The sequence below is a fragment of the Narcine bancroftii genome, unplaced genomic scaffold (genome assembly GCF_036971445.1).
Source record: "Narcine bancroftii isolate sNarBan1 unplaced genomic scaffold, sNarBan1.hap1 Scaffold_168, whole genome shotgun sequence".
Lineage (NCBI taxonomy): Eukaryota > Metazoa > Chordata > Chondrichthyes > Torpediniformes > Narcinidae > Narcine > Narcine bancroftii.
This window is the reverse complement of record NW_027211903.1, coordinates 1,202,065-1,207,392: the sequence shown is the minus strand read 5'-3', so window position 1 is coordinate 1,207,392 and position 5,328 is coordinate 1,202,065. Positions and strand designations below refer to the sequence as shown.

The following is a 5,328-nucleotide window of genomic DNA, read 5'->3' as shown; positions in this document are numbered from 1 at the left end:
CAATTCAGAGTCTTCATGGACCAGAAGCCATTAACTTTTGCCTTCAATAAAGTGTTGGACCCGTGGTCGGCCAGGCAGCAGCGACTCCTCTCATATGAGTCTGAGTTCACGACAGACATTCAACACATCGTGGGTGACGCACTACCTCACCTCGCAATCAAGTCTGTCCAGGCCCTGTCCCAGGGAATAGACTATTTCGCCCTAGGCAGGTGATGGCAGGAAGACCCTGAGATCCTTGCATGCAGCACAGCAGTTTCAAGGCTCAGGCTGGAGGATGTTGCCATCGACCCTGATAAGTAGACATTCCTCTGCGACATTTCAATAGCAAACCCTGCCTCATCATGCCGGCAGCATGGAGATGACAGTTTTTGATGAGATGCACAACCTAACGCACCCAGCCATCAGTCCTGTCAAAATGGTGGTCAGTAGGTTTGTCTTGCAGAGACTCCGGAAACAGATTGTCACTGGGCCAAGACCTGCACACTCTGCCAGATGACCAAAATGCAGACATACGTGAAGGCATCACCCCCAGACATTCAAGTCAGCACCACATAGTTTCAGCCACGTCTACATTGACATTGTAGGGTCACTACCGGCCTCCCACGGGGCCTTCTCACCATGATTGCTTGCTCCATGAGGTTCCCCGAGGCGGTCCAGCTGGCTGACACAACACTTATGTCCTCTATTAAATTGGAAGCAGTAATAAAGATGAAGGAGCGATTGATAATAAATAGTCTCCCTTGTAGTTGGGGTACAATGTATTTCTTGAGATCAGAGGAATCCAGGAGCCAGCACAAAGTGATCCTGTGTTTCCCAATGATTTGATAGTTGGGGTAGTAGTAAGTGGAAGGGCCGAAGGGTCTCCTGCTCCTTCGACTGCCTCTCTTTTCTGTCTTGCGATGCTGATTGGGTGTGGCTGTGTTGTATCGCTCGCTGATTGGTTGCTTCAGTTGCACAAGCCAATGGGCTGATTCGGTGAGGCCGCTATTGAATTGGAAGCTGAAGTAGGGTTAGATTGATGGGCGTGTTCGCGTGCTGATTGGCTCTTGCTGTGAGGAGGCGGGAAGTTGGCGGTGGCGTCTTCTGCTCAGGGTCCGTCGCGTCACAGCGGGTCTAACGGGAAGAAGTTAGCGGCGGCGCCGGGACCTTCCTCAGCCGCGCGGTCCAGGGAAAGCGGGCGACCCGCAGCCCGATGGGACCCACCCGTGAGAGGCTGGTACCGACAGGGTGTTTGGGTGGAGCTGAGGCGTCGGTGCGAGGCCGGAGGCCGCGGGGTAACTGGCAGCGGGAGGGGGCGGGAGAGGGGTAAGAAGGAGATTGGAACGTCTTTGGTTGGCGCATGCGCGATGGGTTCGCCACTTGGCGTTCGGTTTGCGCATGTGCGGCTGATACACATGTGCCAAATGACGGCCACAAAGCGAAAGCTTAGCCCAAGCGCGAACTGATGACTCGCGCATGCGCACAGAAATTAAGATGGCTGCCCCCAGCCGATGGACCCCGAGACACTGAGTTACAAACTCAATCCGCACATGTCTCTGTTCTCATTTGGAAAATCATTTGATGTTAAAAATAGGCTCTTAGACTTCAGGGCTCCTCACACGGGGGAAAACTCCGACTTGCGACCGTTTTGGAATCTGACTGATCATTCGGGCTCCATGACGGTCGCAAGTCGGGTCGCTTCGGAAGGGATGGAAAACCAATCCATTTTTCTTTGCTTCCCAATGCTCATAGAATGTGTCTGATTCCATCCGTTTTTCCTGATGTAGGATCACATTCTTCATCAAGATAGATGATATTTTTTAAAGTTGTGTCACTTGAACAATAATGTTCCTCCCCTTCTGATCCTGACTTACCGTGTGGGAAGCAGAAGTATCTTCACAGAATTTGCTCGAGATAAAATTGAGAACAAAGATCTTTATTATACTATTACAACAATGCAAAGTTGGGTGCTTCCCCTTACCCTGGGAATACACACAGATACTGAGGCAGACCCAACTTTTATACATTTCATTTCAGTACAGAGATACCTTCCCCCTAACATTCTTCTGCCTCCTGCATTGGTTTAGCATTAGGTAGTTCCGCCCACGTGGATTCTAACTTCTTATTAGTTTATGTGCCAATCTGCAAACTTGTTAGCCAGGAAATATCATGTCTTTGTTCTTTACTCATTAACCAATCCCCAAGACTTGCTAAAGCTATTTACTTGCTATCCTGTTTTGAAGATACTTATTTTATTATACTTTTATAACCCTTCCTAACCCTTCCTCCCATTCCAGTATCCCTTCACCCTGATTTAACCCGTAAAACTTAATTTCTAATGAGCACTTGCTTGATTCCTCACATTCCAGTATCCCTTATCCTTAAGTTAACCCATTATACTTCATCCTTATTTAGCACTTGCTTGACTCCTCACATTCAAGTATCCCTTACACCATGTGTTTAAAATGTAATGTTTCTCAGTTACTTGTCCGAATGCCTTGAAAAATAGAGGGACTTTGGTGTTAACAATACAGCGTAAAGATTTCACCACCTTTTAAATTTATGATCTCTGAATTTCTGGTCAGGTTTTCTATTTTGGTTGGTGTATCTTGCAGACCTATTTGGTTGCAGCAAGTAAGAAGTTATCACCATGTAGCATCCGCTGCGGCAGCGCTACCAAATAAAGAGACGTCCACACAAGGTAGTGTAAAACAAAGACTGGATTTACTGGTTTAAATTCCCCACATGTGCTTGCTGGCCTGGCCACTTCTGTTGACGTACCCTTTGACTTCCAGCAGACTTGCATCATTACGTCACTCTCCGGCCGGCTGGCCGCTACACGAAGTGAAGGACTCCTCAGCCCGCACATGGTGCTAGACGCGGGCTCCTTCTTGGCAATGAAGGGGTGTCTGTGCCATCTTGGACTGTCTGAGTGTTGCAGAGATTTGGCCTTTTTTGCTTGCCCCGTTGCTTGGCACTACAATGTCTGTGTTTATAAGGGGGAAATTATTTCAATGTTTTATTTACTTTTGTTACAGAATTCTTCCTAGATTATCTGTGTAACATTGAAGGTTTTGGGTTTTCATGAACAGCGATCATGATTCTACTCATAATTTGGTGACAAAATGGATGGGACACTTTTTACTAATGCCCCATGTGAATCAAAATTAAAATGAAGTGACAAAATTAGGAAGGTTTGTTTCCCCTTCTTTTTAAGCAGGATGTCAGGATGATTTTCATCTTGCTTGCTGAATTAAAATGTGATTTGTCTGTTCTTAATGGGAGCTGCCATATTGGCATTGCAAGGAGAGATGGGAAATGGGTCAGGTCCTTGGTGGTCCCAGTAATGCAATGCAGAAAGATGTCACGGGGCTGAATGTTGTTTAGGGAGGGAGAGGGTATTAATTTTTAGGAAACATGTGGCCAGCCACCTATCAATATTTTTTCTCAAATAGAAACTCCTGCTAGTAGAAGCCATTTCCTACTTTGAACAGGCCAAATTGTCATTATCTAAGAAGATATTGTTACAAGTCCAAAGGACCCCAAAACCCAGCAGCAATAGACATTCACCAGGACATGTGGTTTTTAAAACAGAAGTTCTTTTTAATCAACTTTAAACATGAAAATAGAATGAAACTTTTAACTTAACTAACCCAAATTAACCCCCTCCTAATTCTAAGCACACATGTTTGTAATGTGTTTAAATTTTATGAAAAGGTCTTTGTTTCACAGTTCAATCTCTCTTCTCCTACTTCCAAGTTCTCTGGATCCAGGCAATTCTTCTGCTGTGCACAGAATTGATCATGTATAAATTTCACCAGGTTTTGGTGCTCGAAAGGTAAATGTTTACCGCTCAGGTAAAGGTTCTTGTAGGGTTTGCAGAGAGTGATTTGTTGTTCCAGGATTTCCACAACTGAGGTACCACCATGAGTCACCTCAATGTCTCGCTGATCAAACTTGCCCCGTCAGGGTTTTCCAGATGGTAACTTCTTTCTTTAAGCTACCACAGAGTTCCATTCCTCTTATTCCAAACAACAGGAGTTCTTTCTTCTGCTCAAGCTGTTGTTAGATAAACAAAACCCAGGAGTGACTTTCCTGTAAGCACCCTGCAGAAAGGTACTTGCAGCCATCCTGGCTCCATTTCCAAACAATGGTCATTCATTTTATGACATCAGTTCGGTTAACACCTACTTGTGTATGTGCATAAATCTTCAATGTTTCAAATAAGATCTGTTTTAAAAGGTATGTATGTATGTATGTAACCTACACTAAATCTTACCAAAATCGCAAATATTACCAAATTCTCCAAATGTATTTATTCATTACAATATCACGTAAGGAGCATTTAAGAGACTCTTAGACAGGCATACATGGGTGAAAGAAAAACAGGTTGTAGAGGGCGCCACCGTCAGTTCACAGACTTACCTGACACATTGTGGGCTAACAGTGCTGGACGCCAAAGTACAGCCAGTGGATCAGATGAAGGCCCAGGGCTATAAAGCTGATAGCTTTAACGTGATGGTCCTATGGACCAGCAGTTGTTCGCCAATGAGCTCATTAACGTGCAGGGAATAAAAGATCTGTATGTCTGCAATAAACCAGTCTTGAGTTGACTACCTTTGTTTGTGTTTGCCCTTATTTAGTAGCCGCTACACATTGGTGATCCCAAAGTTAAGATTTAATGAATTTGAATCATTATGGAAAAGGAGGACATTTCAACAGCAGGAACAACTGCTGCCGCCATGACAGTTAATGCAGTTGGGCTTCATTTGCCTCCTTTCTGGACACATCAGCCACAAATTTGGTTTCTTCAAGCTGAAACCCAGTTTCATTTTTGGGGTATAATGGCGGAAGACACAAAATTTTGGCAAGTCGTGATTACATTGGGCGTGGCCACTGCATTGCCAGTAAGCAAGTTTTCTGCTCATCCTCCAGCAGAAGACCAGGGCACCAGGTTCCGGTAGTTTCTTCTTGACACATTGGAACTTACTTGATGAGCGTGGATTTGAACGTGGGAGGCCAAACTGACAAGAATCCATCATACCTGATGAATGAGATGCTGGCGTTGTCAGATGGTCCTTCCCATTGTCTGCTTTTTTAAACCTTATTTCTGTCAAAAATTCCCGCTCACGTGGCCATACACATTGGTAACATGGATTTTCACCATCTCCATGACGTGGCTCAAGAGGCTGACAGGCTCTATCGTACTCCGACACAAGAATCTGCCCCAATACATCCTGTTTCTGTTGCAGAAGCATCTCCCGCATCTTACCAAACTCCAGTATCTGCAGTCCAAACCAAGAAAGAGGAACATGCTGATGTACATCGAGAGTGGTGATTTTACCATCG

General features: G+C 45.1%; 1 long non-coding RNA gene across 1 annotated transcript; it reads left to right on the top strand.

Moving 5' to 3' along the window:
* Positions 1-1,200: 1,200 nt before the first annotated feature.
* LOC138750571 (uncharacterized) lies at positions 1,201-4,592 on the top strand. The gene is made up of 2 exons (XR_011349388.1): positions 1,201-1,274; positions 2,595-4,592. It is a non-coding gene; the product is annotated as an uncharacterized lncRNA (long non-coding RNA).
* The last annotated feature ends 736 nt before the right edge of the window (positions 4,593-5,328 follow it).